Consider the following 18,111-nt stretch of genomic DNA (forward strand, 5'->3'; position numbering starts at 1 on the left):
TGAGGTTTCCATATGACCTCTACATAAATGAGGCATTATGTAGGCATATTTTGCTTGTAAATAATACTACTTATGTTGAATAAAACAAACAAACAAAAAAACTGTAAAGTTTGTGATTGAAGTAGAAAAAGGAAACTTACCAGATATTTTTAGGGTGATATACTTGGGAAAAATAATATAACAATGTAAATGCTGTGATTTTTCTTTAAATTTGAAGTTCTTTTCAAAAGGCTAGAAACTGGTTTCATGAATTATTTTTTTTTCTGTAATTTTCCTTACCAGAGGATGGTATCAGGGGTTAAAATGTCACACATAAGCCATGATTGATGCCATACTTGTTGTGTGTATTTTTGAGCTCCCCTTGCTATTAGTCAAACCTGTTTTTCCAAGGTAGGAACTTGCCTCTTTAAAGTTAGTGTAAGCTCACTTATAAAGTATTTTATACTTCCATGTTATATCTCTTAACTGCTAAAGAGCCACAACCCAAATATGTGATTGAGATGATAGTGATGCTAGTTTGTGATGTAGTAGAAAGGTTCAGACTCTAAATTGTAGCCAACCAAAAGATACTGCTACTCTGAACCAGATGATGTCTTTGCAGAGAAATCATATCCTCATATGAGCTTGTAACTCTACAACATAATAGTCTCCAATGTTCATTTAGCTTCCTGTGCTGCGGAGGCCTTTAGTCGTTTTGTGTCCCTAATTTCTTTTTCATTTCCTAATGTTTATATCTTTCAGGCCTTAACCTCTCTGTCTCTCATCTCTACAGTTTCCTCATCTCTTTCTACTCCGAGCGAAATCCTTTGTTGAATATTAGGCCATCATTGAACATGCTGTCAACTCCCTACCACTCCCTCACCCCAATTTTTATCTTCTTTCCTTTTATTGGAGGAAACTGTCTCCTTCCATCATGCTTCAAAATCAGTGCTTCTCTTCTTGAGTTCTCTACTCCCTTACAGCTTCTATCTTCCTACATCTCTTTCCGATTCCATTTTTGAAAATGTGATACTTCATTTCTACTTCTTCATTCCTCACCTAGTCCACTGAAACCATTCTTGCCAGTATCTCCTTATTTCTGAATCAGAGGACGCCCTTAAATTGTCTTGTTTGTCCTTGGCAGGATCTGGCTTGCTCGTTGGGATTCTCTGTGATTTCCATGGGGTCTTCCTCTTAGGGATTCTCTTTCCTTTATAGCAGCTCCTTGTCAGTTTTCTTCTAAAGCATCTTTTCTTCTGCATGAGCCTTGAATGTTAGTATTCCCTAGGTTTCTGGGGGTGGCCTTCTCACTGAGCATTCTCCCTGGATGATCTCACCTACTCCTCCAACCAGAAATCCATGGTGACTCATATATCTTCACCTTAGATCTCTCCTGAGCTATGAACCAGTATGTCCAGCTGCCTTTTGAACTTTTACATTTGGTTATGTCAGGTATTTCAAGAGCAATGTGTCTAAAACCAAGTTATCAATTCAACTCAAAGAATTACCACCCATTCCATACCTCAAGCCAGAAACATGAGAGCTGTCTTCCTTTCATCCTTCTTTCTCATCCCTATCTTTATTCAAGTCCTGTCATTTTTACTTCCTGTATCTCAGTTGTCTATCCCCCTTTACTCTCTCTCTCTCCACGCAAATGTGCAATTCTGCATTTCCACTCTAATAGATACAGTTCTCAGGATGGCCGTTGGATGACTGCCACCATTTCTTAATCTCAGATTCTATGCTTCAAAACTGGGTCAGATGTCCCTTCTCTTCCATGAGTTTCTTGCTATTAAAGCATTATCACATTGTATCATTATGTATTTACTTGTCTATATATTTACCACACTGGCACTCCTTAAGTAAGCAACTATGTGTTTTTTTGTAGCATCTGTGTCTAGCATAGTACTTGGCAAGTAGCAGACAATTAATAAATATTTGGACGAATGAATAATGAATGTACAAATGGAGGAATAGAAGCTTTTTGGTCAGACCAACCAGGATCTAAACTCTGCTTTCTTGACCTTAAGCGAATTAATATGCTCAGAAATTCCATTTCTGAAATTCCATTTCCAGAATACAAGTGAGTTATTTTATGTGTAGTTCCTCAGTACAGTGCCTGGCACATTTTAGGTGCTCTGTCAGTTGCCTTCTAATACAGAGTAGCCTGTATTGTTCATTGTTTTGTTTTTGCTGCCTAGTACTGCTTTATTCAACTAAATTCATTCCCTAATTTTCCCTAGGGAGAAAGTTTCCGTAGCAGGTACTCCTTTTAAAGTGCCAAATAAGACTTTTTAAAATATAATACTAGTTAATTATAAATTTAGAATTAAAAAAAAGAAAAAGCAAGCAAACCGGCGTTTCAAAGACACCATGAAACCTTATGGATATTAATTCCAAATTTTCTAAGTATGATATTTATCATCTTCTACACATTCTACATCTGTAGTGCAAATACAGCCACCACTGTTGGAAAGGTGAACTTACCCTAGGATCTCGTCAAAGAAATAATTTTGTTCAGTATTACTTTGTTCCCTAAAGTTTAAGGACAGTTTTATACATGTTAAAAAGGTTTGGAACAAAAAGTAGATTTCACATTAGTAGGATTAATACCACTGTTTTTCCTCATTGTTCAAACGGTAGCCCAGAAAGTATGTAAAAAATAAATATGTAAAGACTAGCTCAGTCTTCATTTTGGAATTGGAGACACTAACTCTTCAGTGTAAGCACCAGTGTCAGTTATCTTTGAGGTGGAAGAGTCCAGAAGAGAAGATTTCTCTGTTCTTCCCTAGGGGCCAGCAGGCCATTTAAAAGTTGTCAGGGCAGTCATCTCCAGCAGAGGGCTTGAGCACACAGCCCACTCTAGGACCTCGCAGGAGCCTCCGCAGGATGCACGCAGAGCACGAGTAGCAGTTTTCTTACTTCCTTCCCCCAAAATTCCCGGCCAGCAGTTCGCTACCTTGCTCGGAGGGACAGAGTGCAGGCTGTCGCTGCCCCCTGTCAGGTCCCTACCTGCGCCTCCAGGCGACGCGGGGGGAGGGCAGGGAAGGAGGGACTGGACGACGACAGCAGCAGCGCGAGCCGCCCGCTGCAGGCCATCCCCTCGCGCTCTCGTTCCACTGTCCCCAGCGAGCCCTGGAGGGCGGCTCTGCGGCTGAGCGGAGCTGTGCGGATCTCTGGCGGCCCGGGAGTCCTGGGCCGCAGGCGGGCGGACCGGCAGCGCCTCTGCTCGACCTCGCCGGAGTCAGGGGCGGGCCCAGCAGCGCGAAGGTGACTTAGGGAGACCTTGCGGTGCCGCCCTGGGTCGCGCCTCCGGGCTCGGCTGGAGGGGAGGTGGAGGAACAGGCCGAGCACAATTGTGCTGGAGCTGGCAGAGGAGCACAGGGTGGAGCGCGAGCTGGGATCCCCAGATCCGGCCCAGGTGGGTGGGTGTATGTGCCTGCTGGGAGCTTTGCTGGGTGAGTCTCCAGACAACAGAGGACACGGGAAGGGGGGGTGATGAGGGTGGGAGACGGCAGCCAGATGAGATCGAGGGATGTGAGTAGATCCAAGAATAGTTGGACGGGTGTGTGCGGAGTGTGCAGCCGCGGGAGTGTGGGGAGGGGTGCGGAGACCTGGGAGACCCTGCCGGGTGAGGGGTCCTGCAGCCGCTCAGTGTTTGCATCGGGTTCCCACAGGAAGAGCCCCTGGGGGCAAAACCCGTGGACTAATATTTTTTTCCAGCTAAATATTGGTAGTAGGTCAACTGGAGCTGGAGTGGGAGGAGTAAGGCAGTGAAAGACATTATTGTCCTAAATAACCTTCCAAGTTAGTGATTTTTTTGCATGTCTCTGCTGTGGCTGACATTGAGATGAACTTACCATTCGCTGTACAGAGGCCACTAAAATTCCAAGAAAACGAGAGGAAATGCATAAGTGGATTGAGGAGAGAAAGGGAAGTTATACTGGGGTTGGGAGTGGGGAGGTGGCTTTCAACTTTGTTTTGATTAAGGATTTTTGATTACTCATAGGCTTTCTTTGTAGCCTAAACCAGAGGAGAAACACATTCCCTAGCGTTCAGAGCATGTGGCTAGTTGTTTTTGTGTTTTCTGTAATGCTGGTGTTTTTCTAGTTTGCAGGGTGGGTAGTAAGGAGAGAAATGCCCTGGAAGAGTTTAGAACAGCTTCTGAGTTATTAAAGCTTTAAAAGTTTCTTAATTTGAATTGGGTTCAGAGACAGAATGAAAGTTATTTCATTTTGAAGACATAGCATTGCTTAACACGAATCTTTTTCAAAAGAGAAAAATTCTTGAAATGCACGTTGGTGGAGTAATGTGTAGGCTAGAATATTGGAATCTAAATGTAAATTTTCTTTTCAGTTTGAGGACACACCAGAGTTAATCTCTGGTCCAGATAATGTTTGATTTCAGCCCCGAAGCTGATGACTTTGGCAAGTTAACTCAGTTTTGAGTAAAATTTAATCTGAGCATGAAGACCAGAGAGCTGTTTTATCCTTTGTCCCAACACTATTTTTACTAGATTCTGGAATCTTCAAGGAATTTACATCGCTATCGCTTGTAGCGTGAATGATTGTAGAACTCTAGTTTCCCCTCTTTAGAAGCCCTTTAAAGATTAATTTTCAGGATTTTCATTGCTGGAGAAAGTGACCCACATAATCTCTCTACCCTCAGTTGTACACCTTGCAGAATGGGAGAAATTAAAAAGCTTATTAGATTTTCCTTATTGAAAGCAAATGGATGTACTAATATTCAAGATAGTATATAAATATAGTTCAAGTACATTTTAAATATTGTACACAAAATAACATAACATTATACAACACTGTAAGCTCTATGTACAATTTATGATATTTACCGTTTACATTCTTCTGAAAAGGTTTTATAAATTTGTGTTTCTGGCATTCAAATATGTAATTGTGTTTTCAGCTCCATGAGAATTGTAAGAAAACTTTTAATTCCTTTAAAAATTAGAAATTTAGAATTCTTACTTGGTCTACGTTATTCAACATATGTTTCTAAATTTTTAGCTTGTATATGTAATCCAGAAATACACCGGTGCACATTAATTTTGGAATCCGCTGAGACATAAGTTAAACATAGAGATGAAGTTTATGTAAAACGAAGATGGTTTTTACTTTGATAACTTTTGTAGAGTTTTGAACAAAAATACATAAGGTTTTAATTAGTAGCAGGCAGTAAGTGTGTGTGTGTCTGTGTGTGTGTGCGCGCGCGTGCTAGGCTTATTATGCTTGGTATGTATGACCCAGGATCTATCTTGATAAGTTTTTGTATCTCACAGTGGTACCAAGACTATTTGGCTGCCTGCAATTGTGTTTGTCTTTTTCCCTATCTTATTCCTATTAGAGAGTACAGGGCCTAACTGAGACTCTATCTGGTGAATTCTGAATGAGTTATATAGGCAGATGTAATTTTTACTCCAGAGTGTTAAGGATGTAACTCATACATTTTTTTATGATGGTCCACCATAGACTTAATATCTTTTACTTTGTGTAACTTTCCATGCAGTATACTTTATGTAATATTTGAGTAAATTTTTTTCCTTAATTCAATAGTATTTACAAAATGTTTACCTTGTCAGATACTGCTATGCAGGTCTGTCTTCATAAAACTTAGGGCTTACTGTAGAAGACAGGTGACTAAAAAAGTTCTCAAAGAGGGTACAGCATACCCAGAGAGAACAGAAAAGGATGAATTCTAGCAAATCGTTAATTGAGACTGGAAGAGAAGGGAGAGGGAGGGAATTAAGGCTAGATGAATAGAAATAGAGTCTTCTCAAAAGACTTAGTAAAATAAGCCTAAAGAGTTTGAATCTTAATTCAGGCAGTTAGAATCACTGAAAGATTTTAATCAGAGGAGAGATATAATCAGATTTGCTTTTTATGAGAAGGATTAGAAGACAGGCCTTGAAGCAGGGCAACCAGGTACAGGAATTCAGGGGAGATTAATCAGTCGCAACCAAGCTGGTGGTTGTAGAAAAGGAAAGGAAGATACAGAGTAGAGAGAGACTTCAAAAATAAACAATATAAATAAGAGCTGATAATGGGTCGAATATGAGGAATGAGGGAGAAGGCGGAGTTATAGATGACTTCCAGGTTTAGGGCATAAGTCACTAGATAGAAAGTGATTAAAGTAGGTAATAAAGGGAGTAGGGAAGGAAGGGTTTTCCTTTGGACATGATGATATGCAAGTAAGGTCGTCGTCTTTCTTGTCCAATAAAAATTTGAGCATCATTAGTATTGGGAGCCACCTGAATAAACATCATGATGGGGTCTGAACGAGTAAATAGTATCACCTAGGAGACGTATAGCTTGAAAAAGTATGAAATGAAAAGATCTCATACTGACTTAAAAGACAAGTGGAAGAAAGGGAGCTGGTGGCGAGCATTGAGAAAAAGCCACCAGAGGGGCAGAAGAAGTCTAGAAGAGGGGACGCCAGGAGCAACAAGCCGTTCAAGAAGGTGAGAGAATGGCAGAAACGTGTCCATCAGATTTGGTAGCCAGGTGGTCATTGCATAGGAAGAAGTCAGACTGCAGAGGAGTGAATGGAAAGTGAGAAAGGAGAAATAATGAAGCTAGACTGTGATTCCATCTCTGTGGACAATCATAATCTGTGACTAATTATAATTTTGTTCTTTTAATCCTTATACCTCCATTTATTTTTCTTGTTCCTAATGAAAGCAGGATGACCAGGCTAAAATTTTAAGACAGTGTTGATTAGAAGCTGAGATGGTGGGAATGTTCATGTTCATCCCTGATTTTTAGGATATTCTAATGTCTAATGATTCAGTGCTGAGAATGATACTTAGAAAATACCGTTTATCAGATTAATGAAATTCTCTTTCATTCTTATATTGTTGATTTTTTTTTTATCATGAAAGGGAAATCGAATTTTATCAGCTGTTTTTTTCTGCATTAAGAGAATTTTAAGCTTTTAAAAAAAATGTTAAGGTAGCACATTATATTTTTAGACTTTTTCTAATGATGAGCTGTCCTTACGTAGCTGGAATAAACCCAATTTGGTTATGATGCATTATCTTTAACATTCTCCTCTATTTGGATTTTTTTGGATTTTATCATCTGTTTATGAGTGAGTTTGGCTTATAGTTTCTGTTTTTGTTTTGTCCTCTTCAGGATTTAGTATCAAGGGTAAACTGGTCTCATAAATTGAGTTTGGGAGTATTCTCTTTTTTGCTTTTCTCTTGAAGAGCTTGTTTAAAATGGTCTGTTTCTTAAAAATTTACTAGAACTTTCTTATAAAACCATTTTATTTTTGTGAATTTAAAAAATTAGTAATTAGATGTGTTTAATGGTTCTAGGACTATTTTAGTTTTTTATTTCTTTTTGGATCAGTTTCGACAAGTTATATGTTTCTAGGAATTTCTTTCCATTTGAGTTTTGAAATTTATTGTTAAAGATATTCATAATATTTTATCGTCTTTTTAACTTACGTTGGATTTGTAATTATGATTATCTTTTCTAATGTTTTTCATAATATTTCTTTGGACATTTTCAAATAAATTTCTCTCTCAAAAAATCAGCCCCATTAAAGCTTCGTCGTTTGAACAATTGCCTTAGTTTTTTCCATTTCATCTTTTAAAAAACTTTTTTATCTCTATCACTTTTCTTTGAGTTTGTTTTCTTCCCTAGGATCTTTACATTTCTTATCTTTTGTTTCTTGAAAAATGATAATTTGTTCAAAGTTTGTTCTTTTCCATATGATTTCAGATTTTGTATTTCTTGGTTCTAGTATTTTCTAATTAGTGAATATATCACTGCTAGCTTTGTCCATGACTTTAGCTTACAGACTTAATGACGTTATTTCCTATACTTCATCTTTCCAGACTGTGGACTGCTAATGTATAGAGTATTGCCCGCCTAACATTTAAAACACCTAAAACTTTCGGAAGGCCTTGACTACGTACATATTTTTTCTCTTACCTAGCTCTTTCTTGTTTTCAGTGCTTGGTATTTATCTCCTTTTCTTTCTCTCACTTCGAGCTCACCTTTCCCCTCTTTTTCCGTTACCCCTCACAACTTCTTTCTATCCCGTGATACTTCGAGTGGTGGAAGAAGAATGATGATCATTTCTTTTTTTTTTCTTCTGTGCTCCCAGTTTTCACTTGGAGGATTTTTCCATAATCTGCTCAACATACTCCATCTCGTTCTTTCCTTCTCTTCAGAACCTTGGCTCCAGCACCAAAGAGGAAAATGTGGATAAGCTGTACCTGCTTTTCTTCTGATGTTCAAAGATTCACCATTATTTATCATGATCTTTTTTATTCCTTATACAATTCAGATGTGACAAAGTTAGGGAGAGTATGGGGAAGGCCTAGGAAGCAAGCATAGCTGGTAGACTGTGAACCTGTTATTACCTAGAGTCCTGGGGTACGGGCTTCAGTATTAGTGACCTTTTTCTTGTTATCCAACTCTGGGCAACTTATTACAAGGCTTCACATTCCTCCTGTGTGATATAGGATGATTAACATAAAACCCTACTCTCTGCTGCTTGAGTTGCTGTGAGACTCAAATGAGATAAGGATAAACCCATCAGTTTAAGATAGTCTTCTCTTCCCATGCTTTACTTTCAGAAAAATATCTTGAAAGGGTTTTGTGCTCAATTCAGGGACAGAGAAGTGAAGTGAAAATGGTTTGTGACGTGGGGCATTGGATCAAAAAAACCCTGATGGGAAGCAGTAGGTGGTAACAGGAATGACAAGAAGCATAGGAGTTCTGCCTGCTCAGTGGTTGCGAGGATGGGGAAGGTATCTGTCCTCTGGTAGAAGGGAGCACATAACCTCCCAGGCTGGAGACGTGGACACGATGTTACATCTGGTGGCTAGATACTAGCCTGTAGTGGCATCATCTATTCCTTTAACTGGTTATTATTTGCTACATATAAAATAAAACACTGTGCTTTTTTGAGCTTACTTGAGAAATCAACTTTCACTTATAAGAATATTTCTGTGAGGGAGATTTTTGTTCTGAATTCTAAACAACTGAATTAAAAACAAAGCTTGTGGATATAATTCTCCTTAGTAAAATTTCTTCCTTGCGATAGAAATGATTTAATTTTGCATACTTATTTTTGTTATTTTACTTCGTGTTATGGATTAGTTTTAAAATCTCAAAATCATATGTAGAGTATCTAGTCTAGGAATTTTCAAACATTTAATGGGGGGCTAAGGCAATGCCAGGACATAAGATAGATCCTCCACTAAGGCACCTCCATAAAACGCAGCTTGAAATCACTAATTCTTTTCGATCTGTTCTCCTTTATTTTACAGAAGAGGAGCAAAGGGCTTGCAGGGAGGGTCAGCTACTTCCCCAAATTTATGTAGTTAGAAGGGGGCTACACTTAGAGCTAAATCCAGTGTTCCGCTTTCAAATTTATAGTCCCAATATATCACACATGGCTTGAATTAAGAAAATTCATCCATTAGAGAAGACAGACCACTTTGTTTCAAAGCTGATGTAGCCACATATAAGCTAATTTTTCAATTCGACAAAAGGATATACTTTAGAAATAAGCAGATGTCCAAGAAGAATGCAGTTTCTTCAGATTTTGCACAGAATACCTGTATTCCAGGTACTCAACAGGAAATGTCTTTTTGTGAAAATTTTGCTTGGTAGAGGTCACATTTTTGGATGATGCAAAATTTATCTGTTTCTCTAGATCACCTAAATTTAATCCTTAAATTAAACTAGACTAACAGAATGCTAGTGTCTGGGCTATATTTTCTTGATTTTCTGAAAAGTGGCCCTCATTGAGTTGTAAATTTGAATTACATACTTAATTTTTATGGAGGGGCATTTTTTTTTAAAAAGACTTCAATGACATTACCAATTATTTTGCCTTCAAATACTCATATTCCCTTATATATTACTCTGAGTAATTAGAGCTACGGGCAAAGAGGGAGTTTGTTTTCCCTTAAGAACTGATATATTTTATTTCCTTTTGGACAATTAAAAGGGTGTAATTATATTTCCCACTCTGTTTTGGCCTTAAGAGAATTCAGAGCCAGATTTTGTGGCTCATCCACAGTACCTGTGTAGTAGGCTCCATCACTTATATGACCTACCCTAGTACTATATCAGAAATTGTTCTATATTTTCATAGCCATTTTTCCAGTTCAGAAATCACTGGATTACAGCATTCTCTTGTAGATTAGTTGAATGTGGTTGTGCACCTCCAGAGTGCATTCAGGTATGATTTTATTTGGGGATTTTTCTGTAAGTAGTAAGTACAAAGTAAATGTTAACGTGTTAGGAATCGATTTGTACTTTATCCTATGGTTTTATTTTATGTCAAGAATATGTGCATTTTGATATTAATTGATAATTTGAAGGACCCAAGTTAAATAAATGGCAAATATTACAATGGGAGCTTTTTTTCCATGTTAATGCAAATCAAACTATGTGTTTTAGACCAATATTTAGAGAAAAAAATTTTATTTTTATTTGTGGTAAAATTCACATAGCATAAAATGTACTGTCCTAATCATTTATAAGTGAACAGTTCAGTGGCATTCAGTACATTCACATTGTCGTGCAACCATCACCACCATCCATCTCCATAACTCTTTTTGTCTTTCTAAATTAAAACTCCACCCACTAAACAAACTCCCCATCTTCCTTTCTCCCCCATCTCCTGGCATCCAGTATTCTACTTTGTCTCTCTGAATTTGACTACTTTAGAAACCTTATAAATAGAGTCATAAAATATTCGTTTTGTGACTGTCTTATCTCACTTAGCATAATGCTTTCAAGAATCATCCATGTTGAGCATGTTTCAGAATTTCCTTCTTTTTAAAGGCTGAATAATATTCCATTGTATGTGGACACCACATTTTGTTTATCCTTTCATCTCTTAGTGGTGCACTTGGGTTGATTCCACCTTTTTGCTGTTGTGAATAATGCTGCTATGAACATGAGTGTACAAATAACTCTTTGTGTCTCTCTTTTCAGTTCTTTGAGGTATGTACTCAGAAATGGAATTACCGAATCATACGGTGATTTTAATTTTTTGAGGACTCACCACACTGTTTTTCCACAGGGGCTGCACCATTTTACATTCCCACCAACACTGCACAAGTGTTCCCACTTTCTCTGTATCTTCACCAATACTTATTTTCTGATTTTTTTTTTTTATAGTAGCCATCCTGGTGGGTGTGAGGTATGGAGAAATATTTTTATACATAGAGTTAATCACTTTTTTCTATCCAAGTGTTAACTCTAGGGTTGCCAGACTATCTCTTTTTACATTGTCCCGTAATTGCTCTACAGAGCAATGATTTTTCTTTGTTTTTCAGACCATTCCCAAGTTGCTCTGGTTGAACTGTGGCAGAGGGTGCATCGCTCTAGTCCTCCTTAGTCCCCTCTGTTTTCTCCAGTTGGTGAAAAAACTGCACAAAGCAGGGATGAATCTTGAGGTTTCCATGGACCTAAGACTTAGCTTAAGCCTACATGTCTGTATTCTACTTTTATATTTACTATCTTTCTGGACTTTAGTTAACCAGATGTTGATTTGCTATTGTATTTTGAAGGATAATTGCTTAATCGAAAATAGCTTTTCCTTGTCTGCAGAGTTAACCTAAGAAAATGAAGGTACGTTTGAAACACACAGATATAAAACATGGGACAAGGAAATTAGTATACATGAGAAAAGCCAAGTTTACCTTCACTTGTACATGGGAACTAACAACGTAAAATATTTCACTGAAAACCAGGGAATGATTAACCTTAGCATTAGAATTGAATAGGAAATTTAATATATGCTATAATGAAATTATTATTTGATTTTTTAGCCATATTTAAAGTACAAAATAATCTGTATACCATGAAGTCAAAGGAAAATTTTAAAAATAAGATGGAAACGTGGGAGAAATGTAACCACAAAATTATAAAAGGGATTTTAGAGGTCATCTCATTTTTCTTCATTTGCGAGAATCTTTTCTCCAACTTGCTGCTTGCTAGATGGTTATTTTATATACTATGTAAACATACAGTCAATGTAAAGATATAGGTTACAAGCTTGGAGCCTGAGTCAAACAGACCTGGATTTGAATATTGGCATTGTCACCTACTAGTTATGTGATTGTAGGCAGGGTATGTAATCTGAATAAGTTTGCGTTTCTTCATCATTAATAATGCTATGTCACAGGATGGTGGGAGGATATGAGATAGTATTCCAAGTGTTCATCATAACTTCTGTCACATAGTAAACATACCTGGATATTATATTAGCTCCTGCTTTTCCTGCTGCTACTACTGTTGTACATGAATTCTCTCTTAGGGCCAGCTATTCCATTGTAGGAAAACTGTAAATACTAGGAAGTTAAGCCTTACATTAAGGCAAAGTTTTTCAATGTTTTAAAAAAATTAATAGATCCAATTCTGTGCTCTGCAGCATCACAAAAAAAGTATGTTTTCTCTGTGAGTTTCTCAGCTCTTTGGAGCAACCAGTAAATTCTTCCTTTCTCCAGGACAAACATCTCTAGGTTTCTTCAACTGTCACTCTGTCAGGCTTTCTAAAGCCTTCGTTTTCTCAGTATTCACTGATCCCTCTCAGTTTTTTTTTTTCTCAAAATGTGTCATCCAAAAATGAGTGTAGTGTTGCACATGAAGTCTGCATGCAGAGCATGGTACTATCCATCCAGCTCAGGGGAAATAGCCTCAGTTGCTCCAGTGACCTACGAAGCCCATGGGATGGGCTTGGCACCCCACCTCTCCGACCTCCCCTTGGCTTCATTCTCACCTACTCACTTTGTTCAGAGGAGCATGGCCTCCTGTTGTTCCACAGATTCATGAGCCCATTTCTTCCTAAGAACTTCTGCTGTTCTGCTTCCCAGAACTCTCTTCTCCCAGATGCTTACCTGGCACTCTCCTCACCTTCGTCAGCCTTTAATCCAGTGACACCTGCTCAGTGAGACTTCTGGCCATCCCATCTCCCAAGACTCCCTTTCCCAGTTTTATAGTCTTTCATGTTTTCCACCACCTAACATTTTAAACATTTCACTTATTTACCAGTTTTCTTTCCCCACAGTAGATCGTAAGTTCTCTGTGTACAGGGATTTGTGTCTATTTTGTTCACTGCTGACTCCCTGTGGCCTGGAATGCCTGGCATCGTGTAGGTGGTTGATGAGTATCTGTTACACGAAGAGCAGATGAAATGATTGATTCCTCTCTGCTTGGAAGTTGCATCATACTGGGCTTGGAAGGGGCATGTGAGCACCAGGTCACAGTCAGTGGTCACACCAGAAAAATGTTAAGTGCACTTGAAGAAGGAAAAAATAAGCCATGTTCACTGTTTAGGAATTTGCGAATTTTCAAATCATTTTGCTTGCTTAAGCAATATTTTATTTTACATATAATTTTATTTGCTTACAAGATTTTTGTATTTTGTAAAAATATAGATTATTAAAAGAAGAATACTTGCTCTTAAAATATATCTTAACAGAGCTTTCCAAGTAATGGGCTTAAGATAAATTCTTTTCCGCCCTTAGAGTGGCCAGAGCCCCCAAATCAGGTGCTTGATCTCTCCTGCGTGCCCTACCAAGGTCATTTTCTGTGTGTGCCGTGACTTGGAAAACACTGGAAGCACTGCTTTAAGATATTTAAAATGTGTTCTTCAGATGGAGTTCTAATCTACTGAGTTGCGATTTTAGTATGTTCTAGATTTTTTCCTCCCTTGTTTGAGAACTGTGAAAGTACTTATCAAAATAGAATAAAATGTCAAAATTCCATAAAAGTTATTGTCTTTCTGGATTTAACAATGTTCAGCATATACAGAAGAAAGATATTTCCAGAGACTGAGCCAAAGGCATTAGAAAAGCAGAGTTGGAAATCAAGGTAGAGTTGTGCAGTGGAACGGTCCTCAGGAGTGAAAAAGGAAAGAACTGCTTATACAGTCATGCACCACACAGTGATGTTTTGATTGACAGCAGAGCGCATATGCTATAGTAGTCCCATAAGATTATAATGGAGCTGAAAAATTCCTGTCACCTAGTGACATCATAGCTGTCATAACATTGTAGCACAATACATTACTCGTGCTTGTAGGGATTCTGGTGTAAATAAACCTACTGTGCTGCTAGTCATATAAAAGTATAGCACATACAATTAAGTACAGTACATAATACTTGATAATAAACCACTGTTACTGGCTTATGTGTGTATATACTATTAATTATTATTTTAGAGTGTACTCTTCTACTTATTAAAAGAAAGTTTACTGTGAAACAGTATGTCGTGTTACACCAGCAGCAGCCTCATACATCTTGTGTTTATAGCATCTCTTGATTGCATCATTTTCTCTTGTGCTTGGTTTAATCCCCTGTTTTATACAGTGGCACACTATACAGGCTTATAGCCTTGCAGCAATAGGCTATACCTTATAGACTAGGTGTGTAGTAGGCTATACCTCCCAGGTTCGTGTGAATCACCCTGTGATGTTCACACAATGATGAAATCACCTAACGATGCATTTCTCACAATGTGTCTGCATTGTTAAGTGGCTTATAACTATGCTTGCATCAACATGAATGAATCTGAAAAACGGTGTACTGAAAGAAGCCAGACAAAAAGAGAACATCCTACATTGTTCCATTTATTTGACCTTCAAGAACAGACAAACTTAATGCATGGTTGTAGAAATCAGAGCAGTGGTTGCCTGGAGTTGGGGGAATGGGGCTAGTGACTGTAAAGGGACACAGGAGAATCTGGGGAAGAGGAGAATAGAAATGTTCTATGTCTTTATAGTGGTGCTAGTTACATGGGGTTTATATTTTCTGGAAATTCATTGAACTATATGTCTAAAATTAATATATACAAATCAAATTCATTTAAAAAATTAGAGCTAGTAGGATGTTACTTCTGCTATATTTGACTTTTTCTAGTTATTTTTAGAACTATCAACTACAGAATCGTTGAATAACTTATGAAAATAAGGTTTGGTTAGATTGTGATTAACTTTGCTTTTAAAAATGATTGTTTACTTCTTCTTGTGGCATATCACTAAAAAAGAAATTTACTTCCAGGATGCATAAAATATATAAATTGGTGATGAGTGGTTATATAAGAGTAAGCTATTTTTAGAAGCTTTGCAACCATGTTGAGACAGGAGTGTGCTTAACACAACTTCAGATTGGGTTCCTATTCTAGATGACTGAGAGAGCCATGCATTCTGCACTATTTGAGAGTACCTTGCATACATTGTTTTGTGTTTGATTCAATGTAAAGTTTTGCAAATTTGCAAATTCTATGCAAATATATGATGATGCAAAATCAATTCCTAAACAGACATATTTAAATATATTTCTCTAACTGTAAAATTATGAGAGAGCTACGGAAGATATACAGGAGTATACAGAAAGCTATTTTCGGTAAAGTATAGAGAAGAATATAAAAACCAGAATCCAGCAAACACTGGCAGGATTTTGGTGTCTTAGTTTATTCATATTGGTAAACACACAAATGCAGTATATATTACTGTTTAATATCCTATATTTTTGGTGATAATCACAGTATTTTGTCAAACATATTCTTCAAAAATGTTTGCATAAGAAATACCACTTTAACTCCATTGTCAGTATATGATCAGTCTTTTTACTATGCCCTTAGTATTGCTAAATATTATCCTTTTACAGCTTTATTGAGATATAATTGACATACAGTACACTGCACATATTTAAACTGTAATTTAGTGAGTTTTGACATATGTTTACATTAGTGAAACCATCACCACAATCAAGATAAGGAATACTTCTGTTACTTCTGAAGTTTCTTCCTGCCTTTTGTAATACCTCCCACTTTTCTACTTATCCCTATCCACAGGCAACTCTTGATCAGCTTTCTATCACTAAAGAGAAATAGGCATTTTATAGAATTTTATATAAATGGAATCATATAATTTATACTTTTGGGGGGCCTGGAGGAGGTTTGGCTTCTCTAATTCATAATTATTTTGAGATTCATCCATGTCGCATGTTTCAATAGTTCATTCCTTTTTATTACTGAATAGCATTCCATTTTTTGGCTGTGTAGCACAATTTATCTATTCACCTGTTGATGGACATTTGGATTGTTTCCAATTTTTGGCTATTAGAAATAAAGCTATGCATATTTGTGGGGATATAATCTTTCATTTCTTTTAGGTAATATGTAGAAGTAGAATGGCTGGGTTATATGGAGAATGTATGTTATGAGGCTTTTTTTGAGTTTGTTTTTAATTTTTAAAAAATTGAGGTAGAATTCACATAACATAAAATTAACTGTTTTGAGTGTACAATTCAGTGGCATTTAGTAATTCACAGTGCTGTGCAATCATTACCTTTAGCTACTTACAAAACATTTTCATCACCCTGAAAGGGAACCCTGTACCCATTGAGCTCTGGTGTGTGACTTCTTTTCACTTAGTATAATGTTTTTGAACTTCATGTGTATTGTGGCATGTGTCAGTACTTTGTTCCTTTTTATGGAGGAATAGTATTACATTCTATGTACATAACATATCTGTCCATTTATCCATTTATGGACATTTGAGTTGTTTCTACCTTTTGGCTGTTGTAAAGAGTGTTGCTTTGAAAATTTTTGTACAAGTATTTGTTTCAACATGTTTCAGTTCTTGGGTATATACCTAAGAGTGAATTTTCTAGTTATACGGTTAGCTTTTTCGAGGAACCACCAAACTGTTTTCCATGGCATCTACACTATTTTACAGTCCCACCAGCAATGCACAAGGGTTCCATTTTCTCCACATCCTTTCCAACATTTATTTTCCTTTATTTATTTATTTTTAATTATAGCCATCCTAGTGGGTGCAAAGTAGTATCTCATTGTGGTAATGATTTACCTCCTCTAATGACTAAAGATGTTGTGCATCTTTTCATCTACTTGGTGGCCATTTGCATATGCTTGGAGAAATGTCCGCTCAAGTCCTTTGCCCATTTTTAAATGGACTCATTTGTCATTCTGTTGCTGAGTTATAAGAAAGTATATGGTTTGCATATACTTTCTCCCAATCTCTTGCTTGTCTTTCATTTCCTTAACATTACCTTTTGAAAATCAAAAGTTTTGATTTTGGTGATGTCCAAGTTTCATTTTTTTCTTTTATACTTATCGCTGTTTGTGAACTTTTAAAGAAATCTCTGCCAAACCCATGCTTACTAAGATTTCCTCCTGTTTTCTTCCAGAAGTTTTCTAATTTTAGCCTTACATTTGGGACTATGATCCATTAAGAGTTTTTGCTTTTATTCTCTTTTGGTATATTGCTGAGAGAAACTAAAGACCTAAATAAACAGAGATATTTTTCATTTCTGTCAGAAGACTACATGTTACTAAGATGTCAAGTCTCCCCAAATTGATCTACACAATTGTAATTTTTTTAAAACTTCACTTTTCAATTTGTTTACTTTTACCTATATTTGTATATATTGTAATGATTTTATGTTTTTACATTATTTAGAAATGTACAAATCTATTAATCTAATTATGTAGGATTGTATTGACAGATTTATTCCTAGAATTAATACCCAACTTAGTTGTGATGTATTTTCTCTTTATGTATAATTTATTGCTAATATTTTGCTTATAATTTTTACTCTGTATTGCTGATTAAGATTGACTTGTAATTTTCCTAATCACATTTTGATATCATATTTATTAGAGTCTCTTAAAATTTTTGGTCAAAATAACTACTGTATCAGTGCATTATATTTATACCTATATACACAGTTTTCCATAAAATATTTTAAATTAGTCACTTATTGAGAATTTATTTTCTTTGGTACATTTTCCCCTTAGAGTTTTATAAAATAGCTAGCTCTCGTAGTTCATTATTCAAACATGGTTTAACTGAGACATGTTCAAAGCATCTGTAATTTTTCCATATGGTATGAATATCCCACACTAAATTCTTTTTTTTTAAAATATTTTTAGCAGTTTTGTCTGTGTATCTTACAGCAGTATTTTTTTGACAGTGTAATATATTTTAGGTTTTTATCACACTATTTTGTGACTGTTATTTCAGACTTTTTTTGTAGTTTGAAAGTATTTCCCTAAGTGATTTGTAGCTTTTTTTGCCCTTTCTGTTAAATAACCTTAAAGGAGTTTCTAAGCA

The 18,111-nt window shown here is 36.6% G+C and overlaps 1 protein-coding gene across 7 annotated transcripts in view; it reads left to right on the top strand.

Moving 5' to 3' along the window:
• The window catches only part of OSBPL1A (oxysterol binding protein like 1A), a 198,782-nt gene that overhangs the window by 90,436 nt on the left and 90,235 nt on the right, over positions 1–18,111 (top strand). Inside the window, exon 1 of one of the 7 annotated variants that reach the window (XM_011360427.2) lies at positions 2,894–3,249. The exons of 4 other annotated variants lie outside the window; for them this stretch is intronic. The gene's annotated coding sequence lies outside the window, so the exon portion shown is untranslated. Of the gene's footprint in view, positions 1–2,893; positions 3,438–18,111 lie in introns of those variants that run through there. 2 more of the 7 variants (XM_011360428.2, XM_011360429.2) reach the window with 2 other exon arrangements.

Source organism: Pteropus vampyrus, unplaced genomic scaffold (assembly GCF_000151845.1).
Source record: "Pteropus vampyrus isolate Shadow unplaced genomic scaffold, Pvam_2.0 Scaffold55, whole genome shotgun sequence".
Lineage (NCBI taxonomy): Eukaryota > Metazoa > Chordata > Mammalia > Chiroptera > Pteropodidae > Pteropus > Pteropus vampyrus.